The sequence below is a fragment of the Podarcis erhardii genome (assembly GCF_964252035.2).
Source record: "Podarcis erhardii genome assembly, chromosome: 10".
Taxonomy (NCBI): domain Eukaryota; kingdom Metazoa; phylum Chordata; class Lepidosauria; order Squamata; family Lacertidae; genus Podarcis; species Podarcis erhardii.
The window spans coordinates 43,936,389-43,948,828 of record NC_138500.1 but is presented as its reverse complement, the minus strand read 5'-3'; positions in this window follow the sequence as shown (position 1 = coordinate 43,948,828).

Below are 12,440 nucleotides of genomic sequence, written 5' to 3'. Positions count from 1 at the left end.
TGAATAGTTTCTAAGCTCTTGAGAGCAAAGGGAAAACATCACCACAGATCACTGATATATTTTTGCATGAATGATTTATCAACCCTGAAATTAAAACAACCTTTTATTCAAAGGAACACGTCAGGCAGCAGAATGGGGCGTGTGGTTCGTGTAAAGTTATATTTATTGTGAGAAGCCATAAATGAATTCAAAGCTTGGTGCCCTACTTATTTTCTGAGAGACATGGTATGCAGGAGCCCAGAATGGTTATTATTCAGCAACTTACATTGGTAAGCTATGGGTATTGATTGCACTGTGTTCTGTATTGATCCTAACCATTGCAGAGGGTTGCTTTAGATGACCCTCAGGGTCCCTACGATTCTACAATTTACTTTTGGTCTGAGCTGAAACTGGAAGTCTGAAAACAGTGGCCATTTGTTTCGCGTAGCTGTTAAATATGAGTGTTTTTATGATGGCACTGTTAGGATCGTCCTACTCGTGCGTAGGACCCTGGCAGAGACACATGCCCGACTGGCATGTTCTCTCCCTCCTGGCCGATCATTCAGGAGCTTCAAAAGCTTTCTCCAACCCAAACATCACAGCGACTGATACAAAGCGGCATTAGCACGCTTAGGATCCTGCAGAGTGTTAGCAGTTTGCGTAACAGAACTCAGTAGCACAACATTTTGGCTAATCTACTTTATTTACATATAATATACTCGGAGCATTCTGAATTAGCTCCTTCCTCTTTCTCATCAGACAGCAAAGAGAAAGGACAAAGGACAATAGTCCCACAGCACGGAGCAAGAATCCTAGCAGGCACCAGTCCAATCCTATCCATGCTTACTTGACATTAGGTCCAGCTGAGTTCAAGGCAGACTTGCATCCCCCGTCCATCTGCTTCAAATTGTAAGGCTCAGCCACTTAAAGTTACATAGCCTCAAATCATATATTCAGGGAGGGAGGGGTGCTGAAATGCTTGGGAAGTCATTCAGAAAAGAAACCAACAAACTGCTGTAACTCATATGTTTGTCAGAGTTCGGGAGCAGAAATCATGCAAGCAGTATTTTCTACCATTTTTTACCCTCTTTAGTTTGAAGAAGCTGTGTAAATAACTACATTGCTTTCTGCACTTGACACTTGAATTCCGTTAAAATGCATTGAAATTAATTATAGAAATCATATTGGCTTCAGCCAAAGCAGATAGCAAGACAAACAGCATGGGTCTTAGTGGGAGCTGAAATGTAGTGTAATGGAAACAGTGATGATTGTGATAAAAACAGGATGGGAGAGATATTTCTGTTTCTTTACATCCCTAGCAAAAACAGAGATCTAAACCATCCAGCAAGTATATTAGTGACCTCAGATTCCAGCTAGGAACAAATTAGTTGCCATGTGTCTAAGTTAAGTCAGTAAGAATGCAATCCTTATGTAAATAATAATATTGTGGGGATTATTGTTTCTGTTTGCTACTATATTCTGTGTTTTTGTGTTTTTATATTGTAAACTGCCCTGTGATCTTTGGATTATGGGTAGTGGTAATAATAATAATAATAATAATAATAATACTTGTTTACCTGGGAGTAAGCTCCACTGAACCCAGCGGGGCTAACTTCTCAGTAGACATTCATCCCTCAAGGGGGATGAATTGTGAAAGCACACACCATTCTTCCAGTAAGCACAGAGTTTCTCCCTCAAACCACATGGTTCTCTTTGATCCTCCTCAGTGATTTCTCACTGCAAGAGCAAAACAGTCTGCAGTGGAGGACAGTCTTTCGGCTTTCAGTAGGGTGTAATTATTTTCGAAGCCATGGACAGCATTATGTTCTGCAGGGCTGAGATTATATGGCTAGCAATCCTGTTTCTCTTTCTGCTGCTAAAGACTAACGTGGCTATTCTTCTGGAAACACATGATTATTCGTCTGGAAAGAATTCAATAAACTGCGAATTCAGTGAGATTATATATATATATATATATATATATATATATATATAAGCATCTCCTAAGTAGCTTTGAGAGGTGACAGAATCTATTTTCCCCCAGCACCTCCCAATATATTGAATCTTATGACCACGTGCTGTACAATATGTACACTGGTGTTATAAATTGAGAGGTAGCCTCTGAACATTGGGTTCTTTCAACTTATGCAATCGAATAGCATCAGGCACACAAGCAATCTGTATATAGCCCAATATCTAAAAAAACAAAAATGAAAAAGGACCATGTTTCCATCTGAATGATTGATTTGCTCACCAAGAGGTGAGGCCAGCATAATGTCAGACCTTAATATCTATAGGGAAATATGCTACAGTGATTTGTTTCTCTCTTTTTTATCAGGGAGAATTTAAGAAGGCTAGATCTGATGACGGCATCACAAAAAAATGCTAGCTGTGTAAAAAGCTGTAATTCTCCCTTCTCATTCTCTGTTGGCTTCAATGAATTCATTTCAGATGATTGCAAAGGAAGCATTTTGCAGTATAATCCTATACATGTCTATTTAGAAGTTAGTCCCACTGCTAATTTTTAAAGTCTTCATAATTCAATATAAGAATAAAGGTAAAGGGACCCCTGACCATTAGGTCCAGTCATGACTGACTCTGGGGTTGCGGTGCTCATCTCACTTTATTGGCTAAGGGAGCTGGCGTACAGCTTCCGGGTCATGTGGCCAGCATGACTAAGCCGCTTCTGGCGAACCAGAGCAGCACACGGAAACGCCATTTACCTTCCTGTCGGAGCAGTACCTATTTATCTACTTACACTTTGACGTGCTTTCAAACTGCTAGGTTGGCAGGAGCAGGAACCAAGCAATGGGAGCTCACCCCATCACAGGGATTCAAACCGCCGACCTTCTGATTGGCAAGTCCTAGGCTCTGTGGTTTAACCCACAGTGCCACCCGCGTCCCTATATAAGAATACTGTACACATAAAATAAGTCCCTATATAAGTAATACTGTACACCCAAAACCAAAACTAGACCTATGATTCCAGTGAGTTTTCTGCATGTAAGGGGAATCTGACCATTAATTAGCACAAAGTCCCTTAAATTCCAATTTCAAGAGATAGTGAACATCCACTCATTTGATGACGTGACCACATTTCACTCTGTATCTTCTGCCTTACTGAGAATTGTTTGCTTTTGTGTGTATGTAAACAGGGCGTCAAGGTGCCACTAGGCCTCCAAGTTTGGCAGATGAGGTTGTTTTGGCAAATCCACAACCCCCTTTGTGGGGCTTGCACCAAAGACGAGGCTTTCAGGTACCAACAACTAGGTGGCTATCAGTTGAGTTCCTTTGCCAGCACAATGTGAAATTCAACTGTGATAGCAAAGGAAAATGCTTGCCTGTCAAACTTGATCCATGAGATCAGGCCCACTGGAGTGATCCAATTCCCCACCATTGTTCTAAAAGATAACTAATGTTTGCCTAGCGATATTGTTGCTGCTGTTAATAGTAAAAAAAATTCAAGAATTATATCCATATCTAACTTGACCACCTAATATATCCAGATATAGGACCTAATGTCGACTTAAAAGAGAGCCCCCATTTTATTTTATAATTTATATCAAAATGCTTTTAATAATGGGCACTTCCACCAGCTATGGAGGAAAGAAACAGAAGTTAATTTAAGATAATCCATCCCAGCTTTTAACTGCATGCTGGGGCAGAGAAATAAACACAGGAGACAATGCTATGCACCTCAAAATATAAAGCTATTTGAGATTTGCTATTGTCTATCTAAAGCCACTCATTTTACATTAAAATTTTAAATTGTAATTAAGCCAGTTCCTTCTTGGCCATTGCTGCCAAACCTGCAGGGTACATTTCTTATCTCACCTACAGAATATGGAATTCGCTTTTTCAATATAATTAAGTCTTAGGAACTGGCTTTTAGAGTGCACACTGATGCCGTTTCACATGGGCTTGAAAAGATCTCCTCAAATTATACATGACAGCCCAGTTGCATTCCCATCAAAATGTTCCAATCTTATGGATTAATTCAAAGAGAGGCATTGCTCAATCTTTCAACTGTTGGCTCCGGGCAGGTGTTTCTGTTCCTTCCAGCTGAAGCACAGATGAATGGAGTTTGACAGGGTTTCCCCTTCAGTGACATTCTAAGGAAAATGAGTTAGACTTGTCTTTTGGCTAAGGCAGAGGTGAGTGACAAACAACTGTCAGTCAATGGCTTCCCTCCAACTGCAACTCTATGGCACTTTCTTAGACAAGCCAGGTGATGAAGAAATAAGCTCTTCTTGGAGCAATATTATTTTTAAAATCTGAATTTTTAATCTTAGTTCTTTTATAACTAGTTGGAAAAGTTTTCAGCACTATTGGTACCCAAGGAGATTGTAATAACGGGAAACTTCACAGAATCTTCCCAGATTTTTTTTATATACTTTTCCAATGCTCAAAGTGGACATTGGGGGAGGGGGGAGGAATCAGTTGCAGTTACATTAGTGACATTTTCACAAGGGTATAGCATTATGATGAACTGGAGTTACTAGTAAAAGCTCTTGGCATTCCTATGAAGCTTGCCAGAGTTAGGCCGAGAAATGAGTTTCACAATCTCTACAAGTCTTTTTTGTTGTTGTTGTCTGTGTAAAACTGTTAGAACACTAATAATAATAATAATAATTAATAATAATAATAATAATAATAATAATAATAATAATAATATTTATACCCCGCCCATCCAAATATTAAAAACAATACAGTGTCAGACAAAGAACAAGCAGGTATAATTCCTTCATGTCACATCTTATATTGCCTAATAAGTTTATATTCTGTGGCAGGGTTTCCCAAGCTTGGGTCTCCAGCTGTTTTTGGACTACAACTCCCATCATCCCTAGCTAGCAGGACCAGTGGCCAGAGATGATGGGAACTGAAGTCCAAAAACAGGTGGAGACCCAAACGGGAAACACTGATCTAGGGTTACCTAACTACTGAGAGGATGAAACTCTCCTAAGAAGGGCAGAAACATGACAAAATTTCACTATTTTATGCCGTTTTATTTGGTTCTAATTGTTGGAAAAGATGGAGGGCACAAGGAGAAGGGGATGACAGAGGACGAGATGGTTGGACAGTGTTCTCAAAGCTACTAACATGAGTTTGACCAAACTGCGGGAGGCAGTGGAAGACAGGAGTGCTCTGGTCCATGGGGTCACGAAGAGTCAGACACAACTAAACCACTAAACAACAAAAAGGGCTACAACATTTAATTGATCATTCAGTTACAATCATCAAATTAAAAATATTTTATTGACTAAAAAGGGCTTATTGATTCATCAGGCAACAGTTTAATGAATAAGTATATGAACACTGTTTTAAATATAAATACTTTGGGCGGGGGGGATGCAGGTGGCATGCACAAACTTAGAAAAGGCATTCTCTCCTTTGAGCAGAGATAAGGTACAACGGTGAACCTACCTTATTCACGCTTTCCAATACAATATGTGAACTAAAACACAGCTATCTGTTGAAATTTGCACCCATCCCACTTTTGCAATGCAATTCTCCAGCCAAGTAATGGGTACAAAATGCATATGCTGTGGTTAAGTCTGCACAAAAATAAATATATTAGTAAAAAATAACACACCAAGGTGCATTATATTAGGGAAACTTACTTTGCAAAATAATAATAATTGTTTTTTTAAGGCAGAATTCAATACAGCAATGTGTGTATTTAGAGAAATTCGCACTTAACTGCTGGTGAATTTTCATAAAGACTTTCTTTTCTTTTCTTTTTTAATTGCAACTTGATTGGAAATCTGGAAATGTGAACTTAAGATTGGAAAAATGGGAAACAGAGAGAAACCAACATTTACAGATCCACCCATCCCTACCTGTAAGAAAGAGAGAGATGGACACTGACTCTTTTAATCTTAGGCTAGATGCAACACGCATTAGTTAAAAGGCATCAAATAAAAAGCATGCTCTTTGCTTTGGAACTATTGCTTTTGCTCATGCGCAAACTAATAAATTAATTAATAAGCTAAAATTAAATAGACAAATCAACTGAAAAAATTAATTGACTACAAACCTTTATTCTAAATAAAGGTATTGTGCTACTTTCTCCTGTGGGCTTTCTTTTTTAGTCTGACCAACACAGAGCTGCCTGCTATTTTTGTCTATATTACAAATGTGAATTTATTGCAAGAATGACTATCTTTCACAGCACATGAAGGCCCAGGAATGCCTCAGGAATATTTCCTCCTACACTGATTCATCTGCCAAAAAAAAAAAAAAAATATCCTTCAGTAGAAAAGTATATTTTGCAGAAAATACTAACCTGAAATCAAATGCCAACCAGATCGAAAGCTGACCAGGTAAGAATATATTTTTTTTCTATTAGCAATAGCATGCTCTGCGGTTAAATGCATAGAACCATGAGACAGTTTTCCAAAGCCACATTAATTTGCCATTGTAACTTCCATTAGAAGTTCTGTCTTAGAAACAGGCATGTGCCTCTTTACATATAATGCCAATGAGAAAAAGAATGACAATGTTTCCCCTCAGTGCACTGAGCTGGAGTTTGTAATTGATGTCAATGGGTCCAAAACTGGCTTACATTCAACTAAAAAGGTAAAGGACCCCTGACAGTTAAGTCCAATCGCAGACGACTCTGGGGTTGCAGTGCTCATCTCACTTTACTGGACGAGGGAGCAGACGTTTGTCTACAAACAGTTTTTCTGGGTCACGTGGCCAGCATGACTAAGCTGCTCCTGGCGAAACCAGAGCAGTGCATGGAAATGCTGTTTACCTTCCCGCCGGAGCGGTACCTATTTATCTACTTGCACTTTTTTGGCGTGCTTTCGAACGGCTAGGTTGACAGGAGGTGGGACCGAGCAACAGGAGCTCACCCTGTTGCAGGGATTCGAACCGCTGACCTTCTGATCAGCAAACCCAAGGCTCAGTGGTTTAGACCACAGTGCCACCCGCGTCCCTACATTCAACACTTCTAACTAATTTTGTATTCAGAGCAGGGCCAGCTCCAGTTTTTTAGGAAGTCCTTGGGCAAGATGCTCTCTATGCCCCTCCTCTGAGTGTCAGATTTTACTTACACTCTCCCTCTGGGCCCATTCTACCCAACTACTCAGGGGGGCAAGATAAGGCAAGTGGAGAGGCCTGCTGCACCTTCTCACTCTAAGCTTGTCTGCTCCAAGAGCAGAGGTGGATATGAAGCAACAGCAAAGAGAAAGACGAGGAGCCTCCTTCACGCACAACACTATCTCTCTCCAGAGATAGATAGTTCTGGAGATCAGTAGTGGTCCCAATGCAGTGTGAGAGCCCTGGCAAATGGCCAGCAATACCGACCACTGATACCAAACCTGCCTAGAGGGCACCAAAATTAAGCTCACTGGAATAAGCAGTTAAAACTGCTGAAATAGATAGAGACCTAGATAACCTGGTTTTCTAGGCAGGAAGATACAGTCAACCAACACAGCATTCCTGGCATCTCCAGAACAGGTAGACATTACATAGAATCATAGAGTTGGAAGGAACCCCAAGGTCAACCCCCTGCAGTGCAGGAATCCTGCCCACAACCATCCCTGGATGGGCTCAAACCGCCAATACTCTGGTTAACAGCCAGACACACTGACCAATGGTGCAGTTCAGCCGGGCTTGTTCACAGTAGGTAGGGTTAGGGTTGCAGCCTTAATCATGCTTTGGATTGGAAAGCAGTCTGGAAGTTTGGGCAGCTTGTAAATTAAGATGGCTTCTTTCATTAGTGTGGTTCTGGACAACAGAAGCAGTTGCCAAATGCCCTAAGATGTGAGACACAATAAAAGAAGCATAATTTATTTACCGTATTTTTTGCTCTATAAGACTCATTTTTCCCCTCCTAAAAAGTAAGGGGAAATGTGTGTGCATCTTATGGGGCGAATGCAGGCTGCGCAGCTATCCCAGAAGCCAGAACAGCAAGAGGGATCACTGCTTTCACTGCGCAGTGATCCCTCTTGCTGTTCTGGCTTCTGAGATTCAGAATATTTTTTTTCTTGTTTTCCTCCTCCAAAAACTAGGTGCGTCTTGTGGTCTTGTGCGTCTTATAGAGCGACAAATACGGTACATGTTTGATCTGCAACACCCTTAGCTACTTAACTGCCACATCTCTTTAGTTCAGCACAGGTAGGCTTGCTGCCCAGATAATAGCAAATACCCATACTTTTCTGCCACCCACTGTGTTAGGACAACCCCACCCTACCCCCGTGCATTGGATCAGTAACATAATTGTCTTTCCCTTCAGCACCTTACAGAGCATTGAAAGGCACTGGAAGTGACATTGGCCTCCCACTCAATGATCCTCTCTGTGGTTTGTTGCAAACAATGGTATTACCCTGCGTTCCAAGCTGCTGTATGCTTTTATTCTGCCCAAAGAGCCAGTCGTTACTGAAAGTGAAATGAGATCAGGGGTAGGTAAGTTCAAAGTACGTTGTCATAGCTTGCAAAAATTGTCCTAGAGTGGGAGCCCAGATGCTGACGACATGATGTATCAGAGCTGACATTTGCCAGGGCCGCCCTTGCTGGGAAATTCCAGACTCTGCCCACACACTGTTCACACTTTTCTCCATAGCCATAAGGGCTAAAAAATCAGGCTGTCACATTTTGTAAGGAAGGTTGAGATTCAGAGGACTCTTTCCGTGCCGGGTGCTGTGCCTATATAGGAAGCTCGCAGCCACGTGCAATACACAGTGGTGTCTGGCGAAGGTGATCGTGGGCTTGGAGACACCATCCAAGCACTCACCACTGTTCTGCTTTCATTAAGACATGACCACACAGCAGTTTTCCAATGCAGCAGCAGTTTAGGAATGCTTCTTAGGAAATAGGAAGCTGCCTTGTAACAAGTCAACTTAGCATTGTGGGTGCTGAATGACAGGCATGAGTTTTCTCCAGCCCTACTTGGAAATGCCAGGGATTGAACCTTGTTGGGAAACTGTGTACATGCAGCTACTCACACAGAGTCAATTAAAGTTTGGCAGACAGCCAGAAGGCAATCTGAAGGAGTAAGTCTGCCTGGCGATAACAGAGACATGGAGACTGCTCCCTGATTGGTCAAGCTCTCTCAAGGGAGTGATAATTAATGGCCTACTAACTGGAATGTGTTGAGAAGAGAAGACTCCCTGGAAAAGACCCTGATGCTGGGAAAGATGGAGGGCACAAGGAGAAGGGGACGACAGAGGACAAGATGGTTGGACAGTGTTCTCGAAGCAAAAAACATGAGTCTGACCAAACTGCGGGAGGTAGTGGAAGATAGGAGTGCCTGGCGTGCTCTGGTCCATGGGGTCACGAAGAGTCGGACACGACTAAATGACAACAACTGGAATGTGTTAGTTCAGAGTTTTGGAGGTTCAGAGTTCTGTGTCAGTGTAGGAGTTGTGAGTTGTGTATGAGAGAGCTAGCTAAAGATCCATGCTCTGTTCCTGTAAATAGCCCACTGTATATAATAAACACCTAACTACAAGTTCCTGGTTCCTGCTTCGTCTATCCTGTCTGCAGCCAAGTTGCCAATTTCTTCCGTGGATTCTGCGTGTACTCTGCTTGGTCTGGCTAAGGTCCTGCAACTAGTCAGAAAGTTGTGAAACACCAAATAGGTTTTGCCAATAAACCTGGGACATTTTGCAGGCAAACCATGTGTTCTGCAACAGATCCAGTTACAGATAGGTAGCCGTGTTGGTCTGCCATAGTCAAAACAAAACAAATTCCTTCCAGTAGCACCTAGAAGGTGCTACTGGAAGGAATTTGTTTTGTTCTGCAACAGAGTTATAGTCCTTTCCCAAACCTCCAGGTCTATTGCAGTGCAGTAAATTCCAGTACATAAATAATACTGGCTGAGATTACCAGAGGCAATAGCATTTACTTTGAGGCTTCTATACTGCTGAAAGTTGGGTTGCGACTCAGAGACCACATTCAGGGATCTCACTGGTTGGTGGTGTCTTGTTGTTAGCAGATCCTTGGCTTTATTTCAGAATTCTGCTCCCGCAGAGGCACCTGACTTTTATGCTATATAAATTATTTATTGTTAGTTGCTCTTCAGCCCTTGTTTCACATCCATCTCTTCTCCTCTCCTCTCCCGGTTCCCAGGATTTAACTGATCTTTAAAATCATGTCTCTGTGAAAAGGTATTAGGAAGACCTTTGAAATCAGCCAGGAAGCTTTGTGGTGTTCACAAAAAGACAGATGGAAAGGTAGGCAACATCCTTCACTTCGCAGTTTTTGATGTTTGTGTCTTAGCAGAAGCACAAAGCTAATGTAGTCATTGTCAATCTGCAGGATGTGGCGGGGGGGGCACTCTTCTGTTCTAAACATAATAATAAATAAAAACACTTGGGTTCTCTTCTGTGGGACTTATTAAAACAAAAATATTCAACTTTAAATGATTATTTAAATGTATTGGGCGTTTATCCCTCCCAGTCCCCCACCGAGGATCTGGGGAACATCAGGGTTTTCCAGAGTGGTGGGGTGGGGGTGGGGATGGGCTGGCTCTAGAGAACATATGTTCAAGCAGAGAGCCCACCCCCGTTACGCCGCCATCGCAGGGGAGAGCAATGACAACCTCTTGGCGTACGGCCAAAGCCTCCCCTCAAAACAACCCCTTTAACGGGGAACTCTGGTATCACCGCTGCAAAGAGAAGGGGGGCATCACCACTACACGCCCTCCCCCAATTTAGGGAAGATAGACTAAAGGATTCCGCCCAAGGCCTGATACCACCAAAGCTGTGACATTTTGCTACAGGGAAGGCAAACCTGCCAATGCAGGAGAATTCCTTTCCGGCCCTTCAACAGCAACCTTGACATAGCAGCACCCGCGTACCTGTGAAGAAAAGGTTAGCCTGCAAATGAAGTCTTAACTGAGAGTGGGTAGGGTGGGAGAAACTCTGGAGGCAACTGACGATTCCCAGGTAAGATCCTCCCCCTATTGTGTGGGCAGGGTGGTCCCTTCCCCTACCTGTCCTGATCACCTTGGCAACGCCTCCCCAGGTGGGATTGGCTGAGGTAGGCAGAGACCTCCACGTATCCCACCTGGGGAAGGCGAAGCCAAGCCTGTGCTAATGGTGCTGCACAGGGTCCAGGGGGCTGCATGCAACCACATAAAGGGCCACCCCCCATTTCATGTGGGGAGCAGTCATTGCGTGTGGGGAAGATAGAACAGTGTTGGTTTCTTCACAGTGCTTCCATAAAGCTTGATGTTATACAGAACAGGGTTGTTGGTGTTGTTGCTTCTTCAAATTTAGACATTCAGAGTAAAGCCCCCCTCCTAAGCCGATGTTGCAATGGCCGGCTTTTACGTTTACCTAATCTAATGCTTTGTTGCAATATTTCTGGAAGTGACTCCAAAAATACAATCTTATCTTGCATTCTAGGCAAACAGCTGTGCTGTAAGTTTAAAAAAAGCACACACCTAAACTGAAGAGGGAATATCAGATTATTCCATCATCATCTTTTTGACATAAACAACGGATCCATCTGTAAAAGTTCCCTTCCGGCTGTATCCCCTTTAGTATGTTCTGCATGATATGATTAGCTGGCACAGGAGACCAAGGAGATACCTTATGCTCTTTCCCTCCTTTGAAGTAATATGGAAAGAAGGTTTAATCTAGGTTTAATTAACTACCATGAACAATAGGTACATTTCCTTTTAACCTACTGTGACTAGCTTTGAAGAGAAGTCCCTTTTTTAAAGAGCACTTTTTATTTGCACTCCCTCAAATTTCCACTAAAAAAAAGATGGCTATTTTTACCTGTCTTGTCTCAACCTTCTGTAGGAGCTCATTTCTGTTCTCATCCTGAGGCAAAGTTCTTAACCTGAAGCACTATTTCTGGGTTAGCGGAGTCTGTAACCTGAAGCATCTGTTACCTGAAGCGTCTGTAATCCGAGGTACCACAGTACCTTACTCTGTTTGCTTGGTATCACAGAGTGCTTCCTAACCCTAGCTAAAGACAAATTACTGGATCAGCGCTGGACGTGTAAATGCCGTTGTAGCAGTTCACAGAATCAGTCTGTAAGTCGCATCAGCTGTACATACCTTCACCATTTTGTCCTCAGAATAAAGGAGGCTAGGAGAGAAATTTCCTGGCCTAACGCTGCGTGGTGAACTACATGGCTAGTAGAAAGAGGGGATTAAAATATGAAATTAAAGAAATATGTAATGCCTGATTGTGCTTAGATATGCATTTTTAACATGATAGACACTTTTTTTGCTATTTGCATCTAATTTTATAATTCCTTTTATGTTTTGTTTTAGTGACTTCTCTGCCTCTGTTTTGCCAATGATCCTCATAGGACTTTTCCCTTCTTCAGAGGACAAGGTATAAAGTAGACAGTTTTTGTTGAGGATGCTTATCATAAAGCTCAGGAGCCCGTGGCCCTCCAGATATTGCTGAGCTCCATTTCCCACCACCCCTGTCAGCATGGCCCATTGATATAAGAAGGTATAATCAGAATTCTGTTCCGACAACATCCAGAG